Source organism: Elephantulus edwardii, unplaced genomic scaffold (assembly GCF_000299155.1).
Source record: "Elephantulus edwardii isolate Elephantulus edwardi_28Jun2011 unplaced genomic scaffold, EleEdw1.0 scaffold00034, whole genome shotgun sequence".
NCBI lineage: Eukaryota > Metazoa > Chordata > Mammalia > Macroscelidea > Macroscelididae > Elephantulus > Elephantulus edwardii.
Window position 1 is genome coordinate 14,822,793 of NW_006399784.1, and position 19,953 is coordinate 14,842,745.

General features: G+C 37.1%; 1 pseudogene; it reads right to left on the reverse strand.

Annotated features, from left to right (window-relative positions):
• Positions 1-13,049: 13,049 nt before the first annotated feature.
• Positions 13,050-13,398, reverse strand: LOC102861976 (annotated as a pseudogene).
• Between the last annotated feature and the right edge of the window lie 6,555 nt (positions 13,399-19,953).

Genomic DNA, 19,953 nt, shown 5'->3' on the forward strand with positions numbered 1-19,953 from the left:
TCAAACATTGTTCTCAATGGAAAGAGGTTAAACACATTCCTCTTGAAAACAGAACCTAGGCAAGGATGCCCACTATCACCTCTCCTATTCAATATGGTATTGGAAATCTTAGCGATAGCAATAAGACAAGAGAAGGAAATAAGAGGAATCCAAATTAGCAAAGAGGAGGTAAAATTATATGCAGATGATATGATAATATACTTAGAAGACTCTAAAGACTCAACAAGAAAACTACTGGACATAGTTGACCAATTCAACAAAGTGGCAACATACAAAATTCAATTGGATTTCTCTACAGTGACAAAGAGAATACAGAACTGGAGCTAAGAAAATCAATACTCTCCACAATAGCTAATCACAAGATCAAATACTTGGGAGTAAATGTAACCAGAAGCACAAAGGATCTATTAGAAAAAAATTACAAAACATTACTACAGAAAGCAAAAAGAGACCTGGAGAAATGGAAGACTATACCTTGCTCTTGGATAGGTACACAAGACTACCAAAGGCAATTTACACCCAATACAAATACCAATTCCATTCTTCAATGAGATGGAAAAGGCAAGCTCCAATTTCATTTGGAATTGAAAGAGACTCAGAATAAGCAAAGCGCTCCTTAAAAAGAGAAACAAGGTAGACAGCATCTCACTCCCTGATTTCAAATCCTACTACACTTCAGGGGTGGTCAAGACAAGGGGTGGTCAAGACAGTGTGGTACTGGTACAATGAGAGACACAAAGATCAATGGAATAGAATTAAGAACTCAGAAATAAGCCCATATACTTATGGTCAACTGATTTTTTACAAGGAGATGAAATCAGTTAAGTGGGAAAATTACAGCCTTTTTAACAAATGGTGTTGGCAAAATTGGAAAGCTATCAGTAGAAAACTAAAACAAGATCCACATCTTATTCTATACACAAAAACCAACTCAAAGTGGATCAAAGACCTAGGACTAAAGCCAAAGACTATAAACTTCATTAGAGAAAAGCTTGGAAGAACCCTAGAAATCCTAATTGACAACATAAACAGTCTTCCAAACATCCTGAAAAACCTACAACCAGGAGAGTATAAACTAGATGAATGGGACTTTCTAAGAATAAAATCCCTATGCACATCCAAAAACTTGTCCAATAGGGCAATAAAAGAAGCCACAGACTAGGAAAAAATATTTGATAATGACATGATAAGGGACTTATATCTAGAATTTATAAAATAGTTGAGCACCACAACAAGATAAAGGTAAACAACTCAACTGAAAAATGGACACAGGTTAAGAACAGACAGTTCACCAGAGAAGACATTCAGATACTGAAAAAAAACCCTATGAAGAAATGTTCAAAATCTCTAGCTCTAAGAGAGATTCCAATCAAAACAATTATGAGATATCATCTCACTCCAGCAAAAAACAAATGCTGTTGAGGTTGTGGAGAAACTGGAACCCTTATTGGGTTGGTGGGAGTGTAAAATGGTGTAACCACTAAGGAAGGCAGTATGGTACTTTCTTAAAATGTTGAAAATAGAAATATTTTTTGACCCAGCAATTACACTACTGGGAATATACCCTGAAGAAACCAGAACTGTCACCCAAGCAGATACATGCTCACTCATGTTTATTACAACTTTGATCACAATAGCAAAGAGTTGGAAACAACCCAAGTGCCCATCAACAAATGAATGGACAGAGAAGCTGTGGTATATTCACACTATGGAATTTGGTGCTGCATTGAAAAACAAGGAACTCATGCAATATTATACAAAGTGGGTGAACCTGGAGGACATTTTGCTGAGTGAAATATCTAAGTCACAAAATTATAAATACTGCATAATGCCACTGCTATTAAGCAGGAGTGGTATCAGAACTTGGGGGGGCGGGAACTAAGAGAGGATAAATAATGTATACTGTATTGAAACAGATGAGAGAGAGAACTGTTTAGGAGGACTATATGAGTAGATGTTATTGTCATGACAAGTGTCCAGAATGAAAGCTGCATAATGGAATGGATGGGCGAGGGGAGAATTGTATAACAATGAAAGAATTTTTTTTTTTTTTTACTTTTCAAAGAGAAAAGTGAACTGGGGTGGGAGGGGTGGTCAGGGAGGAAAGTGTGTAACCATGAATGAATGGAAATCCAAAGTCTCTGTAAAATTTCATTAAAATAAATAAGATTTTAAAAAAAATGTTGCCTTTGAACTGTGGTGCTGAAAGAGTACTGAATATCTCATGGACTGCTAAAAGAACAAACAGATGTATCTTGGAAATGGTGCAACCAGAGTGCTCTTTGGAGACAAAAAGAATGATGAAGCTTTGTATCATGTTCTTTGGGCATTCTGCTAGGTGAGGTTATTCTTTGGAAGGAGACACAATGCTCAGAAGGTGGAAAGGAGGCGAAGACCTTCAACCAGGTTGATTAATGCAGTGACTGTGGCAATGGGTTTGACTGTTTCAGACATTGTAAGAAGGCCCAAGATAGAACAGCGTTCAGATTTATTGTTCATGAGATTGCTATGAGTCATCATTAAGTTGAAAGCACCTACCAACTATGTATATAAAAGAAGAAGCGGAATTGCAATCCCAAATGTATGTGGTTACAAGTCACCAGTTACTTTACAGGGGAGGGATAAGCAATCTCTTCCCACACAAATTTTTGCTTTTGAAAATCACCTGGAGGGTTAGCTATGGGGTTGTTTCCAACTCGATGGCAAACAACATAGACGCACACATACATTTATATATATAAATAAATTCTAGTGGAATCGTTCTTATTGTTTAGATACTAACCTGTTGGGATTCATAAGCGAAGTGGCAGAATCTCTTTCCATTAAGGAGGGCCACAAAAAGACAGAATCTATTAGAATAGCCATGAGAGTGTGAATTTCAGAAAGCTTTATGACTTAAAACTTACAGAACTTTCAGTTAGATTGCCTAGAATACTAAGGGCTTCTAACAATACAAGGCAATCATTAGACTATGCACTCGTTCTGTAAAATAGATGTCTGTTTTATACCTTGTTTACTCTCAATCCCTGAGAACTGTCACCTCATCCTCAACCTCAGTTGATGGCTTACTTCCTGAGTCACTAAATAAAGCAATCAGGATAAAACCCAAGGGATGCAATACTCATTGCCTTAAAGTCAGAGTCAACTAGCAGTTTACTAGTTGACCCTCCTTTGCATTTCCAGGTTTATAAATCTCTGGGGAGGAGATGGCCTATTTTTCTTCCCCAGAGGCACTAGTAAATTGGAGTCACAAGAGAGAGGCTGGCTTTGAGTTAGCAGTTCCCCTCTTACTGACTATACTCTCTCCAAATGGCACTCTGGTGGCATAGTCCATAGAGGACTGAGCTGCTAAAACAACACTCTTGTGACTTTACAAAAGAAAAAATGGATCATTTCCTCCAAGTGATTTACAACCCAGGAAACTCAATGGAAAGTCAGCTACGGGTAAATTCTGACTACATTCTGATTAGTACCCATCTATTGTGGGAGAAGGGTGGGCAATCTCCTCCCATGCAACTAACTGCCTCTGAAAACCTGCTAGAGGCCCGGCTATGAAGCAATCCTGAATCAACAGCACATCCACCACTCATCTACTCGAGAGCACTGGTGGCAGAGTCTGTAGTCAGTTTTGCTGCCAACCCAGAGGCTGTAGGTCCCTAACGGTTTGAATCCATCATTCAGGAAAAAAAATCAGCAGGTTCCACTGGTTGCAATTTATTTTTTTTAATATTTTAATTTTAATGCAGATTTTAATGAACATTTATAAGGAACTTGGATTTCCTTTCATTGATTGTTACACATTTTCCTCCCTGTCTCCCACTCCCCACTAGTTCACTTTTTTCTTTGGAAAAAAGTCCTTTCATTGTTATATAGTCCTCTACCTCTCCTAGTCCACTTTACTATACAGCTCTTATTCTGGACTCTTGTCATGCCAATAATACCTAATCATATATTCCTTTCATACAGTTCTCTCCCTCGTCTGTTTCAATGTCAGGTACATTATTTATCCCCTCTTTTCTTAGTTTCTCCCCCAACCCAATGTCAGTCCTGTTTTATAACAGTGGTATTATGCAGTATTTGTCTTTTTGTGACTGAGATACTTCACTCAGCATAATGTCCTCCATGGTCACCCATTTTGTGTTCATGATTCTTTGTTTTTCATTGTTGCATAAGATTCCATTGTGTGAATATACCACAGCTTCTCTATCCATTTGCGTGTTGATGGGTGCTTGGATTGTTTCCAACTCTTTGCTATTGTAAACAAAGCAGTGATAAACATGGGTGTGCATTTATCTACTTCGGTGGCAGGTCTGGTTTCTTTAGTTTCAGTAGTGGAATTGCTGAGTTAAATGATATTTCTATTTCCAACTTTTAGAGAAAACTGGTTGCAAAGTATAGGTTCAGAAATTCAGTGAAGGTTCATTACGACAGCACACCAGTGAGTCAATGAGTGATTCATGTACTAATATCTTCCCTCACATATCCTATCCTGCCTCCCCAGTGGTCACACCTACTGTCAAATGCTTTATTAATTCTTTATCTCCTCTACCATCTCTATCCTGTTTTCCTCATCCTCATCAACGTGAAAGAAGCTTATTTATCCCATTTTAGGGGGAAAAAAAACCACAAGAACAAAACTCCTTGACCCTTCCTCCTTTTTTGCCCAACATCACAACTCCATTTATTCTTTTGCTTGCTATTAAGCAGAACTTTAGGAGAATTTTTTTTGTACTTTTCCTCTAATTCTCTCTAAACACATACCAGTCAGACTTTCTTATATGCTATTTCACTAAAAGTACAAAATACAACAATCAACAAGGATTAGTCATGTGTTTTGGCCTAGGAATCACACACACACACACAGAGAGAGAGAGAAAGAGAGAGAGACTGAAATTTAAAAGCAATGGAAATAATCGTATCACTACTTTACCTGTTATTGCCAAAGAACACCCTCCTCAAGGAGATGGTTAGACAGCATGGCTGAAAGGCTGTGCTTACACACAGCAGAGATTGTGAGGATGATGCAGGATCAGAAGGAGTTTTTGTCTTTTGTTCATAGGAGTTGCTATGAGTCAGAGCCAGATACAGAGATAGCCTGACAACAGAGAGAGCTGGACTGTTAGTACAAACTCACATTGATCGAGCTGCTATTTTTCATGGGAGTGGAGACATTTTATGTACTAGTGTTAGCTTGAATTCCCAAAACCTGTTGTGTCCCTTTTCTGTCACATTACTTCTGACCTATGTATGTCCATTACTAGGTAAAAAATTTAATTATTACATTTTCAGCTATTTTCTACTCAGGATGTGTGTGTGTGTGTGTGTGTGTGTGTGTGTGTGTGTGTGTGTATGTGTGTGTGTGTGTGAAATAACTGCACATGTTACTGTCTGTATAGTATACCTTCAGATAAAAAAAAAATAAACAAAGAGGTCATTATTTGGCTGTCCAAATAAGGGGAGACCTGAAAATAATTGATTTGTCAAAATCTTTGTCACAGACACAATGTATTTCATACTAAAATATGAAGAAAACAGTACCATGAACGAGTTGAAGTGAAAAAAAGAAGTCTTGGTTTTTTTGTTTGTTTTTTTATGGCAAATGGGTTAGAAGATAAGTCATTAAAGTCCTGTAAATAAATGAACTGAAAGAATATACTTCTCTCTCCCTTGGGAAAACTATGATTTAGCAAAACAACAGCAGAAATAGTATGCCATCTTACTTTGCTGTAAAGGCAGATTTTCTCAACATTTCCACTTATATTTTACACTTTATTTATACTAGCGTGAATCAGAACTGCTGAATTTGTTAAAGCATTTTGAATTGGCATTATCCTATGGTGAATGAGTTGACTTATAATATTTTAGAACATGTTTCTCATGGATTAAAGCAATATTGTTATTTTAGCACCAGATAATAATAAAGATCTCAGCATAAAGGAGAAAATGTTCATAGATTATTTAAAACTCTTTAATATAAAAGTTCAGTAGGATTAACTGTTTTTAAAAAAATCTAAAGCTTATTGCTACTGGGTTGATTCTGACTGATGGTGACCCTATCTCTGTAGAAGTAGAATTGTGTACTATCTGATTTTAATGGCTCTGATTTTTCATGAGTAAATATTCTGATCTTTTTTTCCTGAGGTGTCTCTGAGTGAAATTGAACCTCTGACCTTTCAGTTAGCACCTAATCAAATTAACTCTTTACTAAATAATGAAGGAATTCAGGTGGCTGACTGTGAGAAGCTGTGCTGCAATTTCAAAAGCACACAGTTGTAATCCATCAGTTGCTCTGAGAGAGAAGGATGGACAATCTACTCCTGTGTGACTTACTGTCTCTGGAAACATGCTGGAGGGCCAGCTATGGGTTAGCTCCAACTCAGCGGTACAGGTACATAACAACAACAACAACAACTTTAAAAACTAGGGAATGTGCTAGGGACTATTCTGTTGATCAAATTTAACACAATTTTCATCTCTACTACATACTGTTAACACTTCCGTATCTTTAGGCTTGCAAACAAACAATGAAGGCAAGGCATGCATTTAGAATAATATATGACATATTTTTCATTACTGAGATTAAATGAGCACTTAGAATATATTAAGAATAATAATAGAAATCACCAAAAATTTTTTAAAAATCTAACTTTTCCGTTGCTCACAAGACAAAGTTCAATAACATTAACTTTAAAGCAAGTATCATCTTGATCACAATGTTCAAGATATGTGAGCACTGTATGTACAAACTACACAAAACACACATGACTATTGAGCTCTTGAAATATGACTAATTCAAATAGAGATGTACTGTAAGTGAAAAATTTACACTAGATTTAAAAGACTCTTCATTGTAAAATAATGTGAGATACATTTCATTGAGGGCATCTGATTTCTTCTCCACAAAATGTTAAGTCTGTAGATCATGGCTCAAAAGATCACCAACTCATATATGCAAACAACAAGAGTGCTTTATTTTGCAGAACAAATTCCAGTATGCAGGGTCCACCATTTGAAAGAAAATGGCGACCTCAGGTGAGCACATGTAAACTTCTTTTATGGTTCAATACAATGGAGCTTTTTGCTGAGGGTGAGGTAATTGGGAACATGATTGGTGGGCAAGGGGATCAGTTACATGGGTTAGTTTGTGATTGGTTTGCTAGGTGGCCACCCCACCTACCCTCATCCTTTCCTATTTCACTTATACATTCTTCCTGTGTCATGTATATATTCTTCCCATGTCACATATACATTCTTCCTGTGTCACATTTACATTCTTCCTGCACCATGTACCTACATTCTTGTGCTGTTTACATTAAACGTTAAGGTAGGTTAATTTTAAACTCTACAAGGACAGATAGATAAGGTCTTCCTGCTCTCCTATGGTTGCTTTCTCCTCTAATTGGCTGTTTCTTGAGCTAGGAATTTTTAATGCCTGCTTCTGCTTCTGGAAGTAATGAATTTTTTTTAAAGGTTAGGCCCAGGCCAGGCATTAGATGGAGGCCAGGCACAAAATGGAGTCTATACAGTCTTCTCAAATACAGTGTGCAGAAGGAAAAACCCCATCACACCTACCTTTTTATCAACAGCAACAACAAAAAATTCCTTGGACTACCTTTAAATTCATGACTCTTTTAAAGTCTTTAGTAGAGCTGGAATGACCGAACAATCAACAGGCCAAACAAGAAGGAAAAACAGACAGTTGCAAGAAACAAGAGACATTGTACTCCACTGCACATACAATGGGCCGTCAGTAAGAAGAATACAACTGAAATAGCTAGCAAATTGGTGAAGGTTCACGGCAAGCTGATAGAACAGCCCTTAGGAGCTGTAGAAATTGCAGGATTCAAAACCCTATCATAGTTTCTTTGTGTTTGTTTTTTTCTCCATTTTACTCAGACCACCTGAAAAGATGTCAGTAGTGGTTCAGGATTCCAGTGGGAGAAACTCCAGCTACCCTAGAGAGTCAGGAGAGCCCCTTAAGCCTTTTCCTCTTATTTTCTCATATTCAAAAAACTGCAGTTGAAATAAACAATCACTGTTACCCTCAATGGACTGGTTAAGTGAGAGAATTAAAAAAAACCAAAAAACCAAAAATAAGTTTTATGTGAGAGACTGGACATCAAATTGGGGCCAAACTACAGAACTGAAAAGACCACACCTCTGATGCTAGTTTCTGCCTATGCTTAAAGACTTGGAACAATAAAGATCACTCACAACATGCACCAACAAGCCAACCAATTTCAAGTGTAACAGTGCACAAAAATGCTCTCTGTGAAGTGAAGCAAAAAGGGAGACCTAAAATTGAAGTTTCTCATCTTACACCAGCAGGTTGTTGTTAGCACTTTAAGTATTCAAAGCGTGCAAAGCATGACACTCGTAGATGAAATACAGGACAAGTCTCAAATATAGCACAACTGTGTTTTTTTAAAATAATTTTCATTGTGATTTAATGAAAGTTTACAGAAAACTTGGATTTCCATTCATTCATTGTTGCACATTTTCCTCTCTACCCACTCCAGTTCATGTCTCTCTTTTAAAAAAACTCATTTATTGTTGCACAATTTTCTTCCTGCCTCCACCCCAGCCAACCTTATTATGCATCTCTTGTTCTAGACTGTTGTCAGGCAAATAATTCCTAATCATATATTCCTTTTAAACAATTCTTTTTCATTTTTTATTTTATTTTATACTGGTTTGTATACAAAATCCATATACTTTGTGGTTCATACATTTCACATATTTGTCTATTCACATTGTGTTTCATATTATCATTCCTACACATTGTGTTTTATAAAATTAATCACTATTGATTGAAGCCCACCATTACCGCACTGTTTCTGGTCCCCACTGAATCTTTCCTAATTCCTTCACCTCCTCACTCTGCGTTCAAAACTCTGTGACTTTGAGATTCCCACCAGCCTCCACCCCAGCCCCTATGCTCCCTCCCATTCATCTTTTGTACACATCCTACTAATAACCCTTCTATTTAACAATAACCACCTTATGCAACATTTGTCCTTATGAAACTGGATTAGTTCACTCAGCATAACACTTTCCATCTTCTCCCATGTTAAACAGTATTTTTAAAAATCAATTCTCCTCAGTCCTGTGCAGTATTCCATCATGTGAATTTACTACAATTTCTCAATCCATTTGTTTATTGATGGGCATTTTGGCTTTTTTCTTTTTTTTTTTTTTTTGGCTTTTTTCAATTTCTTAATATTGTGAATAACTTTGCTATGAACAATCTCCTTTTGCATCTTGATTCTATTTCCCTTGGGTTATATTCACTGGGTCAAATGAAATTTCTATGTTCAGTATTTTGAGGAAACCCCTGCCTTCCAGAGTGGTTGTATCTTTTTACAACCCCACCAACAGTGTATGAGTTTCAATCTCTCCATATCCTCTCCAACATTATGTACAGTTGTTGTTGTTGTATACCATCGAGTCAGAATTGACCCATAGCTGACCTGCTCCAGCACGTTTTCAGAAGCAATTAATCACACAGGAAGAGTTTGCTATCCTTTTCCCGCAGAGTATCTGGTGGCCTTGAACCACATACCTTCAGGATTGCAGTGCAGCTTCTTGCCACTTGGCCACCAAATCTTCCTATTATGTACGGTACAATTTTTTAAATCAAGCCATTTATAAAAAAGCTTTAGAGCTGACTGTCCAATGATTGACTTGCAATAGTCTAGTTAGTGCTTAAACTTGGCTGTTACCTGAAAATCTAGAGGTTCAAGCCCACTCAAAGATGCTTTGGAAGAAAGCCTGATGACTTATCCATTCCTTTAAAGACCAGCCATTAAAAACTTTATGGAATATAGTTATACTTTGAGATCTGACACAAATAGGGTCTCCCTGGGTCTGAATTGATCACAACTGTTAGATGAAATGATACACATATTTCAAAGAAATGTGTATGGTGTTGTGTATGTGTGTGTAGGTTTAAAATCTTCAACTCTTGATATCTGGCATTCAACAAGAACAACAAATAAAAATATAGTTCTAAGGGAAAAAAATCTAGATTATCAGAATCAAATTCACATACAACAAAACTGTATAGCAAAGAATTTGAAATAATTAAGATTAATGGATGCCAGAAGAGACTCTGAAATTTGAATACATAGAATACAAATGGGGAAAAAATTGATTGAGTGAAAGAGCTGAACAAATTCAGAGCAACTTGACGAGAAAAAAGTAATTACAATGCAATACGCAAAGACCTGAAGTTAGAAAACCAAAGAAAAGAAGATATGAGACATTAAGTAAGCTGGAATAACTAAGGAAACAATTCAAGATTTAAGTTGTGATAGTAAAGGATTCTAACAGCAAAATATTGATTATGGTGGTGGTTGTTATTTGCCACCGACTACAACTCATAGCAACCCTATGAACAAAAGATCTGAATTCTCTCCTATCTTGTATCATCCTCACCATCTCTGATACACTTGAGCCCATTGCTGCACTCACCATGTCAATTTATCTCATTAGAGATCTTCCTCTCTTTCACTGACTCTTTACACATTTAAGCACCCTTTCCAGCACCAACAGCCTTTTCCAGCAAAATGTCAAAACTATGAGATTAATTATGGTAGGAAGCATCAAAAATAGATGAAAGGAGTACACAATCACTGTATGCAAAATATTTTATCAATATTAAATTATTTCAGAAGAAAACATATGATCAAGGGCTGATAGCAGTGAAGGAAGAAATCTACCTAAGGAACAAGTTTGTTTTTGAAGAAGCACATTCAAAATACTTCTTAGAAAAAGAAGGTGAGACTGGACACGCCATTATCAGGAAGGACTATGGTCTGGGCAAGGAACGTGGAGGTACAACGCGTGTGGCAGAAGGTGTCTCAGTGGACCCCATACCATGCAGGTATGAATAACTACATCTCCCACAAGCCAGCGGGTCAAGCTTCTTGCTAATTGGATATTGTTTTTTTTAAAAAAGGGATATCATCAATGAAATGGGATGAAAAATGGGCTACAACAATTGGCTTAAACATCATGATGACTGTGAAGGTGGCACAAGACCCAGAGATGTTTCATTTTCCATCCATATGAGTTGAAATGTTCAATAAAAAGAAGGTTAATATGTTAAAGTCTTTCATGAAAACAGATCAACATCCTGCAAGATCAAGAGCAGATGGGTAACTTAAGTAAAGAGATAAAAATGGTAAGAAAAAAGTCCTAATTGATCTATTACATATGAAAAGAATAATAATAAATAATTATATTAATAATAACAACATAGTTCTTTAATGTGTTTTTCAGTACATTTAAACCCACAAAGTCTCAACCTTCATATATATCTTTTAAAGGAGGGTGGGAAATCTCTTGGGACTGATGAAATAATTATATAATATTGGTTCTCTGTTGTACTATTATTAATTAGGCAATTTTTGAATAATTAGACCATCAGAGTGTGAATTCTGTGTGACATAAGAACAGAATTAAAATGAGTGTTAAAGGGAGAAAGTGAAAATGTGTGTAAGGTGAGTTTGCAATGCCTGTGAGACATTCAATTGAAGATATGACCAGATGACATCATGGCCAGTTTCTAGAGGTACTTGAATCTAAAACTTTTGTGAATAATTAGAAGTGTTCATCAGCTCCTCAGACTGAAAAATTCCAAATACTACCATTTTAATAAAACATAATAAGAAAGATAGAACAGACATTTCTCATGACAAGATAATAGTAAAGCCAACCACTCTGAAAAGGACTCAAATGGCACGTTCATGGCACATTGTGCTGCTAACCTAAACGCTCTGCATCTCAAATTCACCAGTGACTCCTCAGGAGAAAGATGCACAATCTCTGCCATGGCAATGAGCAGCTTCAGATACTCAATAGAGGATCACTAAGAGTTAGAAAAACTGGATGAAATATGTTTACGGCATTGAAGTCTATGGGGGAGAGAATAGTCTAAAAGTATTCTATTTTAGGGCATTATTTTTATCGTAGGAGTATGCAATGAGGGTTGCAGAGTGGATTATATTTGGGGGTAGGGGGTGGGGTTTGGGGAGGTGCGGGGGGGATTGTGTACCAATGAGGGAGTTTTTCTTTTGCTTTTCAAGGAGAGGAGCAAACGGGGCGGCGGGGGGGAGGGGTTTGTGTGGGGAGAAGGGTGCAACAATGAATGAATGGAATCCCAAAATCTCTGTAGATGTTCATTGAAATTAAAATAAACAAACTAAATTAATAAAGAAAAATTAAAGAACAACAACAACAAAAAAGAGTTAGAACTAACTTGACAGCAACAAGTTTGAGGTGTTTTTTGTTATTTCTTTACCAAATGACTTCGGGGCTGCTAATAACAATCAGCATCTTGGTTTTTATATAAATGGTGATTAGGTCTAGGCAGATTCAGTTCACCATCAATATTACAAGTACAGCTAAAGTACAGGGGATAAAATGTTTTGTTTCCAATACAAGAAGTGGTTTAAAGATCTTTCAGTAGATACTGCTTTTGTTAGGAAGGCAAATACTTTTTATTATTAATTCATTTGTTATTTAAGTAATTTCTTTATAAAAAACACTATTCTATACTAGGCACTGTGTTAGATATAAGGAATTAACTAACAAATAAGTTACAGTTCCTACTAGGGGATTATCCTCAGTAAGGAGCAAGGTCTAGCTGGGGAATATTTAAACAAATATTACAGCAGAGAAGCATAAGAGCAAAATGGATGTCACATAAACTGTTATAGGAATGTCAATGAATCAGTAACCAACTATGTCTGAAATATGTGGGTGGAAATTAGCAGGAAAGGTCAGAAAAGAGTTCTGCAAAAGAATTAATGTGATACTGTGTGGACAAAAACTAACTGTGGCTGACTCTTGAGAAAAATGGGAATCCCAGAACACTTGATCATGCTTATGCGAAAGCTATACTTAGACCAGGAGGCAATCGTCAGAACAGAGCAGGGGAACACTGCTTACTTCAAAATGGGAAAGGTGTACACCAGAGATGTGTCCTATCTCAATACTTTTTTTTGTTTTTACCAATAGATAATCAATTTATGAAAATAGTTGATTTAGGCACCTGCAATGGTGACTTCAACCTCTACTCCAGGCTCAATGCTGATGGAGGTGATCTCTCAGAAGGGCTGTGCAACTCAATGAGTCACTTGTGGATCCTTCTCTGGAAACGATTCCAGGTCTTGAAACATTCCCTAAAAGGAGTCTTCCTTGTAGTGATTCTCAGTCTTGGTAGGCATCCTAACCTGTCCCTTCACCTACAGGTTCTTCTCCTTTGTGCCTCTGATCAAGTCGGCACACACCTACTCCAGGGATTTTATGTTGCGGCTTGGTTAGGGTAATCCTAATTCCGTGAATGGCGACCTCAAATTCCACGGGCGTTTTCCCGGTGTCCTTAAAAGCCATGGCTGCAGCGCAACTAACTGACCAACTTGTTCCTCCCCGAACAGTGGTGAGTCAGGAGGAGCAGGAACGGGTGAGCAAAGCCTCTCCGTACCTTTTCAATCTAAATGCAGAACAGATTATCTTGGAGGAGGGGCTGTGTGAGGAGGAATGTGGCATCGGGATTGGAGGAAGATTCATAAAAAATCTGCATTATGCAAATGATGCAACGCTGCTTGCTGAAAATGAGGAGGACCTGAAACGCTTGCTGCAGACGGTTAAGGACTACAGCCTTCAATATGGATTGAGGCTCAATATCAAGAAAACAGATTCTCACCACTGGACCAATTGGCAGCAGCATGATGGATGAAGAGACTGAGATTGTTAACAGCTTTACTTTGGTTCCACAATCAACATTCTTGATCCCAACAGCCAGGAAATTAAAAGATGTATTACATTGGGAAGATCTGCTGTTAGAGACCGCTCCAAAGTACTGGGGAGCAATGATGCCATTCTGGAGACTAAGGTGAGCCTGATACAGACCATGGTCTTGGCAGTCACTTGTTATGCATAAAAGAGCTGGACAGTGAGCAAGGAGGATAGAAGAATTTATGCCTTTGAAGTGTGGTGTTGGAGAAGAGTATTGAATATACTATGAACTGCTAAGAGAACAAAAAGGTTTGTCCTGGAGAGGGCCAAGCCGCTCCTTGGAGGCAAGGGTTCTGAAGCTTCGTCTGACATACTTTGGACATGTCCTTGGACCAGTCCTTGGTGAGGGACATTATGCTTGGGAGGGTGGAGGTACAGTGCAGGAGAGAAAGACCCTCAATGACATGGATTGATTCAGTGACTAGGGTAAAGGGAGTGGATGTGTCAGAGACAATATGATTGGTACAGGATAGAGCAGGAATTAGGGCTATTGTATATCGTGTTGGACGCAGACAACCCGACAGCATGTAACAACAACAACAACAATGATTAATATTGTGTGTCAACATTGCCATGGTTCTCAGTATTCTCATCTCTTGATTTTTTGACTGCTGTTACCATGAGAGTGGTTTATAAATCAAAGTAAAATGAAATGACCAATTCTATATTTTCTCCACCTATCATAATGTTGACTATTGGTCCAACAACGAGGATTTTTGCTTTCTTGATGTGGACAAGTAATCCATATAGAAGGCTATAATATTTCATCTTCTAAAGAAAGTGTTTCAAGTCTTTTCATTTTTAGCAAGCATAGTTGTAATCTGTATACTATAAGTTGTTGATGAGAATCTTTTCCAATCTTAATGTCACATTCTTCTTCATACAGACTGGCTTTTCAAATATGGATTGAGAATGTATGGAGAAAGGATATAATCCTGATGGATAGACAATTTTCCTGATTTTAAGTTATGTAGAATTCTTTTGTTTCGATCAGACAACAGCTTCTTCTACACTTAAGTACTACATGAACACAATTAAGTGTTCTGGGATTCCCATTCCTTTCAATGTTATCCAAAATTTGTTACAATTCACACACACAAAAAAATTTACTATTCTTTGTATAGTAAATAAAACACAAAGAAACATTTTCCAGGCATCCTCTGTTCTCAGTCAAAATCTAACTGACATTAGCAATGATACACTCCATACCACAATCTTTTCTGAATCCAACTTGAATTTCTGACAGTACCCTGCTGACGTACTGATCTAACCATTTTTAAATAATCTGCAGCAAGATTTTACTTGTATGTGATAGTAATGACATTGTCTAGTTGTTTTCCTATTCTGTTGGATCACTCTTTTTTTTGGAATGGGAACAAATATGGATCTGCTCCAGTCAGGTTAACCAGGGAAATGTCTTGGCATGGATTAGTGAGCAGGTCCAAAACTGCATGATCAGCCTTAACTGATTGAGAGAATATCTCCTTAGGAGTGTAATCTGCTCTGTTTATATGTTTGAACTCTCTGGGGGAAAGCTAGAAAGCTTTTTATCTCATTTGTATCTACCTATCTGGGCTGGTGATATTTAGCATTGAAAAAGTGGCCTGCCATAATTTCTGATTTAGGCTTTCTCAGTCTCCAAAGCCATCAACTATGACCTTATTTTCTCACAACAATTTTTGAACTTGTAGAAATCTCAGGAGACAGAGCAGAAATGTCCCATAGAGTGTCCAAAGCTGTAACTCTTTAAGGATGCAGACTTTTTCAGCTTTCTCCTATGGAATGGCTTGTGGATTAGGTTAGAAGCCCAATGTTCAACCTACAGTGCCACTGTAATTCCTTATTAGGAGGCATCCACCAAGCCAACACCACTAACATACTGTAAATTCCAACTCATCAAGACCCTCTATTTTTTTATTTATTTTTAGGCTGTAAATCTTTACAAAAAGACACCTGGCCAACTTTCTAATAAAGAGATAGTGGTTGGATTTAAACTGCCAAATATTAGTTTGAAGTCAAACTCTTAACACCCTATACATCAAACTCTATAAAATAATTCCAAAATCCCAAAGGCTTGCCATCCACTATACAGTGCTTGATATTATATTTGACTATCAGATCACCGTAATAAAACCCAGAATATCTGGGGAAGTCAGATCTAACTTCTAATAAATAAAATGGTCATGATTCAATGTCATTTTGCATTTTAAGAAATGATTTTTAAAATTTTCATTGGGGAAGAATGTTACTCCTTATTAAAAACCATCTGATAAGAAAATAGGGAGCTCTGGTGGCCTGTTGTTGTTGCTGTTATGTGCCATCAAGTCACCTACGATTCATAGCAACTCTATGTACAATAGCCCAGAAGCCTGCCCTATCCTCAGCCAGTCTCACTGACTCCAACACACTTAACCCCATTGCTCTGGTTACTGTATCAATCCCACTCATAAGGGGTCTTCCTCTCCTTCGCTGTTCCTCCACCCTTCCGAACATGATGTCCTTTTCCAAGAATCAGTCCCTCCTGGCCACATGCCCAAAGTACATGAGACGGAGTTTCAAAATCCTAGTCTCCAAAGAGAAACTTGGTTTCACCCTCTCCAACACTGACCTATTAGTTTTCTGGGTGGTCCACGGTATATTCAAGCCCCTTCTCGAGGACAACTCACAGGTGTCAATTTATCTTTTATCATCCTTCATCATATCCAGCTCTCTGATGCATAGCAAGTAATTACAAAGACCATGACCTGGATCCGGCACACTTTAGTCTCTAGACTGACATCATTTCTTGTCAGTACTCTGGATAGTTTCCTGACAACAGATTTAGCTAATGCAATTCATCTTTTGATTTCCTTACTACTGGTACTAAGAGGATTGACTTGGAGCTGAGCAAGCTATAACTGTTAATAACCTCAATCTCTTTTCCATCATTTATGGTGCTATAAATTGGCCCGATGCTCAGAGTCTTTGTCTTCTTGATGTTGAACTTCAATCCTTGACCTTCAAGTGCTTCAGATTCTCCTCAGATTCAACAAGCAAGGTTGTGTCATCTGCTTGACAAAGGTTGTTGATGAGTCTTTCTCTAATCCTGATGTAAATTCCTCCTCATAAAGTTCAGCCTCCAGAATGATCTATTCTGCATATTGTTTGAAAAAGTAAGGACCCATCCTTGATGCACTCCCTTCCTTATTTTGCAGACTGCAGTGTTTTCCTGCTCTTTTCTGAGGACGCCTTCGTGTTCGAAATATAGGTTTCACACAAACACAATCAAGTGTTCTAGGATTCTCATTCTCCTCAAGGTTAACCACGATTTGTTGTGATCCACACAGTCAAATGCCTTTGCATAGTCAACAAAACACATTTATGATATGGTACTCTTTGATTTCTGCCAAGATCCATCTGGCATTGGCAATAATGTTTTAGTGCCACACCTCTTTTAAACCCAGCTTGTATTTCTAATAGTGTGCTGTCAATGTACTATCCCAGGTGTTTCTGGATTATCTTCAGTAGGATTTTGCTTGCATGACATATAAATGGTACTGTATAATAATTTCCACACTCTGATGTGTCCCCTGTTTTTGGAATGGGAACATATAGAGATCTCTTCTGGTCAGTTGGCCATGTATTTTTACTTCAGGTTTCTTGGTACAACCTGGTGGACACACAGAACAGCAGCTGTTTGATAATGAAATATGTCATTAGTATTCCATCAATTCCTGGGTCTTCTTTTTTGCCAAGTCCTTAAGAGAAGCCTGAACTTCCTCCTTCATCAACATTGTCTCCTGATTATATATTGTTTCTTGAAATTCTTGTGTATCAGCCAATTTTTTTTTTTGTAGAGTGACTCAGTATACTCCTTCCATCTTCTTTTAATACTTTCTGGATCATTCAATATTCTAACCATAACCTCCATAAGTATTACAACTTGAGGCTTGAATTTGTTCTTTAATTCCTTCAACTTAAGAAATGCCAAACTACTTAGCCTTTTGGTTTTCTGACTCCAGTTCTTTGCACATTTCATTATAATACTTTGTTTTTTCTTCCTGTACTTCCTTCTACAATCTTCTGTTCGGCTCCTTTAACTTCTTGATTTCTTTCCTTGTTTAAATTCTTGGTGCTCTAGCGAAATATTCAGTCTTCTCTGACATCTAATTTGGTCTTTTCTTCTTCTGTCTTTGTAATGACTTTTTTAATTCTTCATGAATCATATTCTTGATAGCCTCTGGTGGCCTAGTGTTAAGGAATGATGCTGCTAACCTAAAGATATATGGTTCAAATCCACCACCTGCTGTATGGAAAAAAGATGACTAATGTCTTTCCACTGATTTATACCTCAGAAGAGCTTCTGAAGGGTCAGCTATGAGTCAATTTTGAATTGATGGAACATAACAACAACATGGTAAAAGAATCTTCAAGTAAGTTATTGTTGATTTGACTCATAGTTAAGTCTGTTACATTAATGTTATCTTTATTCAGTTTAACATCTTATCTGTTACTGAGTTTTTGCTTTTCAACTGTAACAACAAAAAGTCTGAGCTGAGCAGTTTGCTAAACTTGAGTTAAATATGTCTCCATTTGATTGAATTTTCTTCCTATAAGAATAATAAATTCTTATATTAAGAAATAGTAAAAAGGTGCCTGAATAATTAATGAAAGTCTTATTTTCTCATTAGCAAACACATCCTATGACTTGACGTAGATATTTATTTACATAAATATTCACTGTTATTTAATAGTTAATTCAACTGCCCATAACTATGTTTTCATACAGAGAATATTATTAAGAAAATAATTCACTTCTTTTAGAGTGACTAGATTATTCTTTATAGATTATACTCTATTCACTCTAAAAGGAGTGAATCAATTTCTTAAAAATATTCCTTAATTAATGTTTTCTTAATAAAATATCCTTTCTCCATACCTATTCAAGCTCTATGCCAAGTAAATGATTTGACAAACTGGGCTGTATGAAGAGTTTTCTCTAAAAACAATGAATTATTTTGTTAACAATATTCTCTAAATATCTGGAAAAAATATGAATAGATTGCCAAACACACACACTCACATATATCAAGCTGAAAAAGACCTAAGAAACAAATGCATACATCAACTTCTAACACTAAAAATTCTGTGTGCAAAATCTTGACTGATACAGGAAGTATCAAAAGAAGCTGGAAGAAATACAAAACCACTGTACTAAAAAGAATTTGTCCATAATGAACCGTTTCATAACAGAGCACATAATCAAGAACCATTGTTAATAAAGGAAGAAGTTCAAATTCGATTGAATACATTGGCGAAAAATTAGTCCCCAGGAGTTGTTGTTTTTAGGTGCTGTTGAGTCAAGTACAACTCATAGTGACCCTATGAACAAAAGATCTGAACCTCATCTTAGCCTGTCTCATCTTCACAGTTCCTGACACATTAAAGTCCACAGTGGTCACTGTGTCAGTGCACCTGCCAGAGAGTCTTCCTCTCCTTCACCAACCTTTTACCTTTCCTAACACTATGTCACTCTCCAAGGAATAGCCCCTCCTAGCAACATGCCCAAATTATGTGAGGTGAAGCCTCATCATTCTTTCCTCCATAGAGCATTCCGGCTGCAGTCTCTGCAAGATATATCTCTTTGTTCTCTTGGCCGTCCATGGGATGTTCAGTGCTCTTCTCCAACACCACAGCTCAAAGGTGTCAATTCTTTCTTTCACCCTTATTCACTGTCCAGCTCTCAGATGCATAGCAAGTGATTGGAAAACAATGTTCTGAATTAGACTCACCTTAGTCCTCAAACTCACATCAAACTAGCATAAGTTATACTATTTGGGCATTTTTTTATTTTGTTAACAATTAAATATAAGCTGATTGGTAATTTTTTATTTTTTTTTATTTTTTAACATCAACTATGAGCTGAAAATCTTTTGTTTAAGCTTTGTATTTAAAAGTATGTTGGGCCTGAGGGCTTCCAGCCCTGCAACCTGGTGTTATTGTGTTTGGGGAGAACATTGTTCTGAATGGTACAGCACTTGCCTGTCAGTTTATTCAACTGAAATAACTTGGGGCTTCTGCGATATTGAAAGTAGTGCCATTGGATGTCAAATGGTTATCGAGAGACAGGTTTTGATGGAACTCCCTAATTAAGACAGGCTAGAAAGTGGA